Source organism: Lissotriton vulgaris, chromosome 10 (genome assembly GCF_964263255.1).
Source record: "Lissotriton vulgaris chromosome 10, aLisVul1.2, whole genome shotgun sequence".
Taxonomy (NCBI): domain Eukaryota; kingdom Metazoa; phylum Chordata; class Amphibia; order Caudata; family Salamandridae; genus Lissotriton; species Lissotriton vulgaris.
This window is the reverse complement of record NC_141698.1, coordinates 1,000,878,709-1,000,892,233: the sequence shown is the minus strand read 5'-3', so window position 1 is coordinate 1,000,892,233 and position 13,525 is coordinate 1,000,878,709. Positions and strand designations below refer to the sequence as shown.

The window sequence follows — 13,525 nt, the reverse complement described above, 5'->3', positions numbered from 1 at the left end:
TAGCAAGTTTTTTTTTATCGCCAAGCATCGCCGGATATTATCGCAGACATAACGTGCTATTAGCAACGTTTATCTCTAAAGCGATAAATATCCGGTGATAGCGGCAAAAAGCTTGAATATCGCTGAGAATACAGCGATATTCACGCATTAACGCCAATAGGGTCTTAGCCATAATATCCACCTCCCATTGGATATAATGGCTAAGAACTGGTCTGTGTTGAGTTTCAACGGGGTCTACCCTTAAAACTGCCTGACCTGGGTCATGGGTTAAGTACATAAGAGAAAAGGTCAGTGTTTGATCATTCAAGTAAGAAATGGCTTACAAACTTTCAAATGGTAAATGAAAAAGCAAAAATTCATCACATAATCACCATATAACTTTTGCAAAATATGAATTTAATGAGCATAAAGATAGTGGAGACTCAAAATCAATTATGTAGCTCCAAAAGTATTACTCACAATATTAGGTCAACAAAATACATGAATAACTCTTGTTAGTCAAAGTTATCTGTATACTATTAAAATTGAGCGTGCTCAATTTTAATAGTATACAGATAACTTTGAATGATCAAATACTGACCTTTTCTCTTATGTACTTAAGAACTGGTCTGAGCAGGCGTTAGCTTTTGGAGGTATTCGTGCTTAGCCCGAATATTTCCATCGCTACGCCTGCGTTGATAATAGGTGATAGCGATGTTAGCGACTATTTTTAGTCACTAACAGTTTGGGTACGCCCACTTTGCATGTCATTAGTGATAAATATCGCTGGCATGCAAAGCGGGCCCCAAACCGCTATCGCCTACAAGCTGTCGCTAACTGCTGTTAGCGACAGCTTGCTAATAGTGCAATAGAATTATCGACGCTTAGCGTCCGAAAACAGCCGCTAAAGCAGCGATAATCTCTTATCACCCTCCTTGATAATATACCCCTCAGTTTCTCGTGCACCTGTGGCTAGGCCCAAGATTGTGGTGCTTCTGATGGCATGAGTCACAACCAAAAAGCCCAAAACCACAAAGTGGGAAAGGTGCACATCTCCATAAACATCTTTAGATACAGCTGCAACAAAATCATTTATGGCTTGATTATGGTGAAAAACTGTGGAGAGTAATAACCATCATGGAATGTAAGGAAGTAATGAACTATTTTCCAGTGACCATGCCTGATTTATTCATAGTCATCAAGATTGCATTTTAAAAAGTTCTATTTGAACTTTTCAATATGTAAATAATTTCCTCTCTCTGTTCTTGCCACCATAATATTTAACTTTGAACTTTGACAGTGGGTGCTAGACGTGCTTTAGAGTAGAGTGTCTTTCTCTGACTGATATGGCTAGACATGAATAATATGGGTTCTAACATGAGTGTGCTGTACACCAGGAGAGTGAACATGGAAAATGTGTTGTCTACGATGGAAAACATCTTATAGGATCTGTAAACAAAAAGAAAGTGTGAGCAGGTGATGGCCGGCAAAGTGGGTGCGGGCAACAGTTTGGAGGTGGTGTTGGACTTACAGGCGATGGGGGTGAGAAAGCAACGAGAGGGTGGGGGAATCTACACAGGAGGCAAGTGGAACCAACATGATGGGTGCAGGTGGAGGCAAGCATCACAGGAGTGCAAAGAGGGAAGCAAACAGAGACAGAGGAACCTGGAGCCGGGGAAAACAAATTGAGAGAGAGGACGGTGGAGAGGGGGGAGCAGGCAGATGAGAGGGAGTGCAATGTGGAGACGGGAGCGAGCAACACATGGGCGAGAAAACAACAGGAGGGGAGAAGCAGACCCGGGTGAGCACATTACGGAGGAGGCGGGAAAAAGCTCACAGGCAGGATAAGAGCAACACAAGTGCAGCACATGGGGGAAGTGCACAAGGGAGACAGCTGGAGAACACTTGCAGTCTTGTGGAGTGCTAAAACTAAAATAAAAAAATGTATCACCTGAAAAGTGAGCAGTGGATTAACACACATAATGCATCCATGCTCCAGTGGGGTTTGGGGAAGGGGCACAAATACAAGAAGAGGAATTAGAGCCATCACAAGCTAACAACAAACACTGAAAATGCAATAGGTCTCACCTTTGATTAAGTTAAAGCCATTTGCTTTGCTAATGGTATTGTATAGCAAAGCAAATGGCTTTAACTTAATGAAAGGCAAGACCTATTGCATTTTTAAAGCTTGTTCTCTCAGATGTTACTGTAATTTCCTAGCAGCCCAGGGCATCCATCCTATTGCGTTTCTATCCCACAGGTGCCAGGGCAGTCCATGCGTTAACGTTGCGCAGCGCCCAGTCCTGGGGTATGTAATGCGTCTCTCTGTCAGAGTTACATGCACAGGTCATCAGGCCAAATACCCAGCCAGTGCTCCCCCGGGGTCCATCAGAGGCAATTTACTCTTTTTTGATGCCTGCATATATGGGCAGGTCCTGGACTTACTTCCTGAGACAAGTTCAGGGCAGGTGCAGGACACCCACTGCTCCGGGGCTCCATTTCTAGGCTGCACGGCAGTGGCCACCAGTGCTGCTGTACTCCCTGCGGAGCGCGGGCATGGAGGGGCTGCCAGGAGCTGTTACCTGTTGTACTCTGCTATCCATTTTCCTCCCCACTGGAAATCAGTGGCCAGCTGCCATATCTTTTCTCAGTTCCCCAGTATTAGCCCGTATGTTGCGGCGCGGTATTCCCACCCACGGTGTAGCACCTGGTGAGGGAGGCAGTGGTAGGCAGTTCCTGTCTCCCAGAGTGAGCCTGGGCTCGATTAACCTCACTTCAGCACTCACAAAGCTCCATCTGGCGCTGCTGCTGCCTCCCGGTGTAGTCGAGGTCCCTGCAGCCCCGCTGAGCCACTTCTAACCTCGGCAGACGCAGCTGGGCTTAGAGGGTAATGCGCCATCCTGCAACTCGCAGCCGCCACTTTGTCAGTGCCACCTCGCTGGATCTGGAAGAGGACGGGCAGTTTCACAGCCTGGTGTAGGAGGCTGCTCAAAGCCAGTTGTGTTGCGCAGTGTTGCCAGGGGTGCTCTATGGTATGTTTGAGGGGGGTACTAAAATAACAGCAGGATGTTGTCGATAGGAGATCCACAGGTGGGAGCTTTAAAACCTGGGGCCTACGGCATCGCCCCCCTCATTGGCACTGTTGTAAATTAATTGGCGGTGTTACATGACTGCCACTGATGGACCAACATAGACGCAATCAAAGGTTTGATCAATTATTCTGTGCTGTGTTTCCTATTGCACATAGATGTTCTTCTGGGTTTCTACATTACTCTTATTATGCTGATTTCATAGGTTTGAACCATTACATCATTCAGAATGTAGCTAAATTTGCTCTTCCAGCCAGGAGCTCTCTATTGCATGCAAGCTGAGTCTGGGCACACAAAAGTGAAAGCACAGTGGGAGCGCGCTAAAGTGAAAGCTGAGATAGCAAGAGAAGAAACGCCACGCATGTGCACATCTGTTGTCCGGGCGCGTGCCCATCTCCTGTCCTCCTTCGGAAGCTAAATCGACAACAGTAGCTCTCACAAGGGAGCAGCGCATGCGCTGTGTCGCTAGGTCGCTAGGCGAGACCTAAAAAGGAAGCAAGCAAATGAGAGTGAAGATCAAGCCAACCCATGGTAAACAAGTGTCAGGCTCTGAGCCCATTGTAAACTTACAATACATCTTGCAACCGACTGTGCACACGGCATCCAGTAAGGGAGACCTAGAAATGAGTAAACATTGTTCAAATAGCATATTACAGGGACGATAAATAACTAAAGACATTTTTCAAAGCATAGAATCGGACCACACCTCTAATGGAGTGCACTATTAGTAAAGTTGTAAAAATAAAAATCACTGTCCAGAGGAATCCTTTTCCTAGCACCTTCGTTACTGGGAAATACTATGAGGCCTACATACAGACTAAAAAACTCACTATGTCCTCCGGTCAAATTAACGCATACCTCCCTATACTCATACTAATACTATATTTCCCTATACTAATCCACCACTAATCCTTTTGGGTTTCGGAGTAGTCTTGCTACTCCCTGAAAAGTGCTTTGCCACCTCGTCAAGGGTAGTAAGCGCTATATAAATACAATTACAGTTAGTACATTTACAATAGGTTTTAGCTCAAGAGAGGTTTGATCTGGCACATAGGCCTTCCTAGTAATATAGTGTGTCATGTATATCAGTTCACAAAATTTAGCTGCAACTGATATACTTCAAACCATCCTGAGCACATACAATCTGTGCATATAGTACCCAAACTACTGTAAGTACTATATTCACACAAGTGCACAGGAGCTATAGGCGTAGGAGTTGATAATACAATTGTTATTTACACAGGGGAACAGCGACGATATCATTCATATTTTCTGTTTTAATTTTATGCTTTTCAGATAACACATCATATGAGGTTTAAATGTATGGATATAAAAATTCAAAAAAGCATTTGCTCTGTTGCAAAATGGTCCTATGCCCTTTAATCCAATGGTCCCCTTAAGTAGAATGTGAACTAGGGAGCCGGTTATAAGTTACTGTCCTCATGGAATAGAATCAGGAATGACACCACTTTGTTTGGACTAACAGAAGTAGGCAAACATCCCTGAGCAGGGGTCAGTGCAGTTCAAAGTTCCACTTGTGCAGCTCATCCCCACTCACAAATCAGACAAGCATCTCTATATGTTGTTTTCCAAGTCCACACATTTTGGGACACATTTCTCACTATTTGACCTTGCGCAGCACAGCAAGTCAACTTGCTGTGGTGCATCAAATGGAGAGAGCAGTAATGCACCATATTAACTAACATATGGTGGATCTCTGCTCTCTCTCTCTGCGCTTGTGCACTAAGTGCAGCCTAGCACCAATGAAGGCACCCTTGCGTCATGGTGCGAGGGTGCCTACATTGCAGGGAGAATTGTTTTTGTGCAGGAAGGGACACCTTCTTGTACAAAAATAATCCTAAAAGTCTTTTCTTTTTTCTAAGTGTGCTGCAAATTGCAGCACATTTACAAAGGGGAAACACGAGGAGAAATAAATAAAGATATTTCTCCTTGTTGTGCCTTTCTCTGGAAGGCTTGGTAAATCTATGAATGCACCAAAATATATGGGTGGATGCGTGGGAACACCCACTCTACACCCATGGCACCCCTTCCCGCCGTAGAGTAACGGATAACAGCTGCCTTGCGTTTCTCCAGGTCCCAGATTTATCAAAATAATACATTACACAAGGTGACGCAAGTGCAATACAATTCTTAACCCCTTCGCAGCTGGGCAAATTCCCATGTTGTGCTGGGGGCGGGTGGGGGCGCGCACAGCACCCCTGTGCTCATGACGAGGTCAGCTCGTCATGAGCCACGGTGGTCGTGTGCTCATGACGAGCTGAGCTCGCCATGACCACACCCGTTTCTTTAGAACGTTCGCACAGCAGGGGAATTAGCCCAGCGTGCGAGCGTTCTAAAGCTCAGCTCGTCATGAGCACACGAGCACCGTGGCTCATGACGAGCTGAGCTCGTCATGAGATTCGAAGGGGTTAAGTCAGATTTAGCAAGCCACGCAAAGCCGCCTTGCTTGGCACTGCGCTGCTTTGCAAATCTGGAGGAACATAAGGCAGCACAACTTTCTGTCTTGCGTTACTCTGCGCATGGGAAGGCATTGCATGGGTGGTAGAGTGAGTGTTCTTAGGCATCCATCCATGTATTTTGCCATATTAACTGGGAATATGTAAACATTGTACACTTTCTAAGTGTGCTGCCAGTATGGCGCTTTCTGCAGCACACATAGAAAGAGGAAAATGCCCATAAGGATTGTTTTACCACAACAGTTATGGGTGTAACACAGGGACACTTGCGCCATGGCACATGAGTGTCTGCATTGGCACTTTGTAGCCACAAGTGCACCCTCGCAGAGAGACCATTCTTGAGCTCTCGATTGGATGCTGCGCAGTGTAGCAAGTTGTCTTGCTGTGATGCGCTGCGTCAAATCTTGATACATCTTGCCGCGGATTTACCAAGCTACGCAGGGCCACGCAAGGTGGCCTTGGGTGGCTTGGTAACTCTAACGTAAGGATTGAGTTGTCCTTGTGTCACTCTGCGTGACGCAAGAGTAACAGGATGCTGTGATACATCTGGGCCTTTATCTGCATCGCACCCTGTTCCCATAGACCACAAGTACCATATTAAAGACTATAACTCTCCTATCTTACGGGGAAGTTTCGCGGGGGGCTGTGAGCTGTGATCCCACCAAGGGAAGGAGGTTTTACAGTTTAGGATGGTAAGAAGTTTGTGAAGAGGAATACTTCCCCCTCAAGTGTCCCCAGTAAACTGCAACAGATTCAGCGCCTTGAGACCCTACGGGTATGTAGCGCGCTTTACAAGTGTCATTGATTGATTATTACTCTAGGGTACAAATGCCTTTTGCCTATAGCGGTGGCATTAACAGGCTGTAAAAAAAGTGTTATTGTTTTTAGACACTTATTACGAGCTTCTGTGTAGTTTAGGTTTATAATGATGCTTCTCCCAGGGTGGTTAAGGCCTTGGTTGTTTGACAAACTCGGAATGAACAAGTCTCTGAAGGAACGTGGGATTGTGGCAAAATGTGATCCTAGGAAATAAAGCTCATGTAGAAGAAAGAGTCTGAGGAAGTAACATAGAAAACAAGGCTTTCATTACATTCACAGTTTCTTTAAAGCACATTATTTTTGAAACAGCCTATAATATTGCAGAGGTGGAACAGATGGGGAAAAGATATTGCCTGCTGGGGTAGAAATCATCACAATAGACAGGGGGCACAAGGGTGTCTGCCATTTGTCTGGACTTGCAAAGTGTTAGAACTCAACGCTGTTGCTCCCCTGTCCCAAACCCTGTACCCCAGTGCGGGCAGCGGGCAGCGGGTACCCACTCTGCCTCACCTGGATACAGTGGATTAACAATCACAGCCAGATAGGGGGGGGTCTCAGCAAACAGACTGGCCTTCCTATCCCTTAAAAAACTATGAAACCTTTCCTATCTCCAACAGACTCGTGCCTTGTGGTTCAAGCCCTGCTAATCTAGCAAGTACGTAATATACTTTATTGTCTCAGTTTTTCTTAAAAAACACATATATATAAAATCCAATAACATATAGTTCAAGTTCAAGTTCAGGAAATTGTATAGCGCACTACTCACCCAGAGGGCCTCAAGGCGCTTGGGGAGGGGGTGCATTATTTATCGAATAGCCAGGTTTTAAGTTCCATCCTGAAGGAGATGTGGTTCTGGGTAAGGCGAAGGTGAGTGGGGAGAGAGTTCCAGGTTTTGGCCGCCAAGTAGGAGAAGGATCTTCCTCCCATGGTGGATCTATGGATGCGCGGGACTGCGGCGAGGGCTTGATTGGAGGATCTTAGTTGACGGGTGGGTGTGTAGAAGGACAGTCGTGTGTTGAGGCATTCGGGTCCTAGTTTGTAGAGGGCCTTGTGTGCGTGGGTGAGGAGACAAAACGTTATTCTCTTGTTGACGGGAAGCCAGTGGAGGTCTTTCAGGTGGCCGGTAATGTGAGCTTGGCGCGGGATGTCCAAGATGAGTCTGGCTGATGCGTTTTGGATGCGTTGGAGTTTTTTCTGTAATTTGGTAGTGGTTCCGGCATAGAGGGTGTTTCCATAGTCCAGTCGGCTTGTGATCAGTGCGTGGGTGACAGTTTTTCTTGTTTCGGTGGGGATCCAACGAAAGATTTTTTTGAGCATACGAAGTACGTTAAAGCAAGAGGATGAGACGGCGTTGACTTGTCTGGTCATCGAGAGGGAGGAGTCAAGGATGAAGCCTAGGTTACGTGCATGGTCTGTGGGTATGGGTGCCGTGCCCAGGGCCGATGGCCACCATGAGTCGTCCCAGGCAGAGGGGGATGATCCTAGGATGAGGACTTCCGTTTTGTCCGAGTTGAGTTTTAGGCGGCTGTTTTTCATCCATTCGGCTACTTCTTTCATGCCTTCATGAAGATTGGTTTTGGCGGTGTTAGGGTCTTTGGTAAGGGAAAGGATCAGCTGGGTGTCGTCTGCGTAAGAGATGATGTTAAGGTTGTGTTGTCACGCGATGGATGCGAGGGGACTCATGCAAACGTTGAAGAGGGTGGGACTGAGTGATGATCCTTGTGGTACTCCGCAGATGACTTCGGTGGCCTCTGATTTGAAAGGGGGGAGTCGGACTTTCTGGGTTCTCCCGTCGAGGAACGAAATGATCCAGTTCAAGGCCTTTCCTTGTATGCCGATGTTGTTGAGGCGTTGTATGAGGGTGTTATGACAGACTGTGTCGAAGGCGGCGGAGAGGTCGAGTAGGATGAGGGCAACTGTTTCTCCGTTGTCCAGTAGTGTTCGGATGTCGTCTGTCACTGCAATAAGGGCGGTTTCGGTTCTGTGTTTGGCTCGGAAGCCGGACTGTGAGGTGTCGAGGGAATTGCTGGATTCCAGGAAGGTGGCGAGCTGTCTATTGACGGCTTTCTCAGTGACTTTGGCAGGGAATGGGAGGAGGGAGATGGGGCGGTAGTTCTTAAGTTCAGAGGGGTCTGCTGTGGGTTTCTTCAGGAGGGCGCTGAGTTCGGCGTTTTTCCAGCTTTCTGGGAAGGTAGCGGAATTGAAGGAGCAGTTGATGACATCACGGAGATGGGGTGCGATGATGGAGTCTGCTTTGTTGAAGATGTGGTGGGGACAGGGGTCGGTTGGCGAACCTGAATGGATGGAGTTCATTAGGCGGATGGTGTCTTCAGTGGTGATTGGGTTCCAGGCGTTAAGGATGTTAGAGGGCGGTTTAGGTTCGGAGGTGGGTGGAGAGGACTGTTCATTGGAAATGTTCTCAAAGCTGTTATGTATGTCGGCGATTTTGTTGTAGAAGAAAGAGGATAACGAGTTGCAGAGGTCCTGGGATGGAGTAATGTCGTTTGAGGCTGCGGTGGGGTTGGTGAATTCTTTAACGATGTTGAATAGTTCCTTGCTGTTATGGGCGTTGTTGTCGAGTCGATCCTTGAATGCTGATTTCTTGGTGGATCGGATCAGTTGGTGGTGTTTGCGGGTGGATGTCTTGAAGGTGGCCAGGTTTTTTCTCCATGTTTTCTCGAGAGTACGGCATAGTTTCTTGGATTTCTTAAGGTTCTCGTTGAACCAGGGAGCCTTTTTGCTACCTTGTTTGGTTTGGTGGTTTTTCAAGGGTGCTAGTTCGTCAGCGCTATGAGTGATCCATTGTTTGAGTTTGGTGGCTGCTTGGTTTGGGTCCGAAGAGAGGGCGAGAGGGTTTTGTTTGAGCGATGTGAAGAGTTGGTGGGTGGTGATTTTGTTCCAGTTTCTTCGTGGAATAGGTTGTGGGTCGAGGTAGTTTTGTAACTGAAGTGAACGCAGCTGTGGTCCGTCCAATAGAGAGTTGTGGTGTGATCGAAGGAGATATGCTTGCAGGATGTGAAGATTGGGTCGAGCGTGTGTCCGGCTACATGGGTGGGGATATCAACAAGTTGTTTGAGACCAAGGTTAGCCAGGTTGTCCAGGAGGGTGGTGGTGTTGTTGTCGTTTTTCTTTTCCAGGTGGAAATTGAGGTCTCCCAGTAGAATGTAGTTCTCGGAGGCGAGAGCATGTGGGCTGATGAAGTCAGTGATGTCTTCGCTGAATTGTTTACGGGTTCCTGGTGGTCTATAGATGAGGGTGCCTCTAAGTGTGGTCCTGGGGTCGGTGTGGATCTGAAAGTGGAGGTGTTCGGCGGCTGCAAGGTTATCATCGAGGCTGGTCGTGATTCTGATGGTGTTCTTATGGACGATGGCGATGCCTCCTCCTGTTTGGTTGGTGCGGTCTTTTCGGATGATCTTGTAGGCGTCCGGGATGGCTACGGCGATGTCGGGTGCAGACGAGGCGTTCATCCAAGTTTCTGTAAGGAAGGCGATGTCCGGTGAAGCAGTGTCGAGTAGGTCCCAGAGTTCCGTGGTGTGTCTGTGGACCGAGCGGGTGTTCAACAGGATGCACTTCAGGTGGTTAGGGTCGGAGCTGTGTTTGGAGTTGGTGGATTTGGTGTGGGTCTTGATGCAGGCGAACTAGCATGAGTGGCAGGCGAAGGGACCGTGGGTACGTCCTGGGGCAGCTTCGTAGCATTGTGGTGTGCGTCCGGGGTTAAGGGCTAAGAGGGTGGCGGCGGCATACGTTAAGCGGGAGGAGTGCGGTTTGCGGGGGCCAGGGGGTCTGGCGCTGGGCGCGGTCCAGGCGCGGACGGGCGTAGACGGGCTTACCTTTGGCGCACCTTCGGCGCGCTTCCGCTGCGCGTGAACGCTGCGCGTAGAAGCGTCGGTCATATGTGGATAGTGGAAGGGGAGGGGCGAGGGGGGATCAGCTGGGAGGCGGGTGTGAGCTGGAGGGGACGGGCTCCGAGGCACAACAACAACAAAATGGCTACAGGTGCGAAACCGGAACCGGATTGGGGCCAACAACAGAGAAAGCTTCGTGGGCATAGGCACAATCACATTGATTCAGCAATGAATGAATGCAACAGGTACACAAACACAGCGAGCGCCAAGCGAGGCGTGCAGTCTATGCAGCAACGAGGCAATGCAGGCGCCACTATAAGCACACTGTTAAAAACGAGCAGCAGTCACAAAATGCAGGCGGCAGGTAGCAGCACGATACCAGATGCAGGCAGCAGTGTGGAGGAACAATCCTAGGCAATGGTGCAAGGCAAGAAGCAGAACGATCTCAGCAAGGGGCCAGGGGCTGTGTGGAGCGACCGCTAGGACTGACCAAGAAGCATAACATATAAAAGAAAATACAATATAGAACCAAAACCATGTCAAATGTAATTCAATAAAATACATACAGATGAACCTCCATGACAATGAACGACACAGCATGTAGAGCAGCAACCTTAAAACACCCTGTCATAGCAAGTTTCTCTCCCTCAATAAAGCATCCAATCTCCTAATTGCCTGAGAGAAATTGTTTGTGATATGACCAACAGCTTTTGGATTGGAGCCACTGATAAAAAATCAAATTGCTTCTCTGATAATTCTTAGGCCCTCTCAGAGCCTCTTATAATTAATTTGCATTACAATGCTCTCAATGGTGAGTTGTCACTGGTGCACAGAATGGCAGCAGAATGTGGTTGGGAAATTGGTGGTGTTCATGGCTCCTTTTATAGGCTGTGTCTAGAATTGGCCTCATGGAATCAGTTTGTCATAATACGTTTTGTGTCACAAAGGTTCTTACAATTGAATGAATCGCAATGAAAATTATGGATAACATTGATACATAAAGGTCTGCCCCTAATGGGAATTCCCAGGATCACACATTTAATAATCATATCACAGTAGTCTCAAGAAAGCAGATTTCCTTTAAATTTGACAAACAATCATTGGCTGTTGTAAAAGGGGAATAACTTTGAATTTGTTAAGACTGTCTTTAGAAATTGAACAATAATTGTAAACATGTAAAATTCATTCATCTTGAAGATTAAGCAATAAATGCAACTATAACGAGTGCATGTAGTCTGTCTACCTTTGTATCTTGAGTGGCTCCACAAATGTACAGTTTTTTAATGCACATATGTTTAGGGCTTTAAGAAAACAGCTATAGCGTGGGGCCTTTTTCTGTTTCCGAAGTTACTCCAAGAATATGTTTTGTGAAATCTTTTTTTATTAACACACCGAAAAGCAAATGAGCCCTTATTATTCAAGCCCTAACTATGGAGCCAATCACACTGCTTTATAGGAATTCGCTCTAATATGGGTGAACCTTAGCTTACTGGCATAACACTTTTCTAGTTCTATGTGTATTTATAAAAATGAAGGGGATGACCTCACACACTCACACACCCCCTGCCCCCCCCCCGTCCCCCCCCCCTCCGCCCCCGGGTCATATTTTCATCATTGGCCACTCCGCGTTCACCAAAGCATTCTCTAATGGCGAACGAGCACCTCGTTCAGGTCTGTGGGGGATTCGTTGGAAGGGAACCAAGGGAAAAATCTGTTTTATTGTTTTATCACATTTAAAGAGGATATTTAGAGTCGTAGGCATCCTCAACTATACCAAAATACCTCAACATATTTGTCACACATTTCTTCAAAAACTGCCATCTATCATTCTTATCGTGGTGTGCCCCTAAGAAAGTGTTCCAACCAGGAACACCAGATTTTTCTTAGTTTTTGAGGGCACCGTCTACATTCATAAACCATTTCATTCTCCTGGGCCCAATAGTCCATACCACAGATCCAATCAGCAATAGTGAGTCTCCAATAATAAGCGATGTCTCTTTTTTCCAGGAGAAGGACAAAAAGTGTCCTCATACTCCACCTCTACCATTCTTGAGTCCCAATAATAATAATATGGAATCTACATCAACTGTCTCGATATAAGATATCATCGACTGGCACCCAGTATTAGGTATCGGACAGTCCCATGTCGTGTGTAATGAGGTATCCGATGACTCCTCACCCCAAGGGCAGTTTGGGACTTGACTTCCATCATTTCGCGATACCCTTACTGAAGTTTGGTGCACTGAGAAACACTTAAATGGTGTCAGACACAGGCGGGATACCCTTTTGAAAGCTTGAGGAGCCACTTTGGTGCACTCCGATTCGTCAAATGTATCTAAGTCTTATTTCCAGTTCATCTGTGAGTCTAGAGAGAGTCAGTGGTGTTAGTTACCAAAGATCTGAGGGGCAGATTTACAAGCCCCTTGCGCCGATTTTACGCTGCTGTTGCGTTACTTTTGTGATGCAGCGGCGACGCAAATCCTGCACCATGGTGCCGCTTACTTACAACGTGACGCATCTGGGAGATGTGTCACGTTGTAAAGACCTGCGCCACGTATAGGCGTTCCGGCGCAGGAACGCCTCCTAAAAGTGGCTGAGTGAAATCTACAAGATTTCACCTAGTCACTTTTAGGCCAATGCTGTGTCAAAACCCTGCGCCTGCTTGAAGCAGGCGTAAGGCTTGACACAGCATTAGAAGAATAGGCCCCCCAAGAGCATTGCTGGAGCTGCGTCACGATTGCGACGCAACTCCAGCAATGCGCCGCCTTTACGGCACAGATGCGGGACGCATCTGTGCCGTTTCTGCCCCATGGTGCGCTGCATTGTAAATGCGGCACATCATGGGGGGCGGAGCTGCGGCGCACAATTACTGGCGCATCCCTGCTAATTTGCAGGGATGCGCCAGTAATTGTAAATCTGCCCCTATGTATCTAGATCATCTCTTTTCTTGCAAACTGAGTTGATGGTCAACCCAACCTTTATTGGAGTAAAGTCTGTTAATGAATCAACGCTTCCAAAGCATGTAGTTCCTGGAGATAGTAGTAGAAGCAGGAGTGCAAACTCCTCCTTTAACTCTTCGAAAGATTCAATGCTGTTTCCTGTCCACGTCTCTCTGAGTTATGAGATTCAGATTTAAATCCGGGGATCGGAAACCCTCTAGTTTGGTAAAGTTTGGCCCGCCTACTCAGCCAAAGAGAGGTCTCCCGTGTAAACGTATCTTCCCACTTTATCCATTCAAGAGATTTACGCCAAACAGCTCAGGGTCACTTTTATGGCCAGAGGAAGTGCATGGGGAATGGCCAAACAACAACGCCAG

At 47.1% G+C, this 13,525-nt stretch overlaps 1 protein-coding gene across 1 annotated transcript in view; it reads left to right on the top strand.

Moving 5' to 3' along the window:
- The window catches only part of LEAP2 (liver enriched antimicrobial peptide 2), a 37,902-nt gene that overhangs the window by 12,974 nt on the left and 11,403 nt on the right, over positions 1 to 13,525 (top strand). The gene's annotated exons all lie outside the window — the stretch shown is intronic.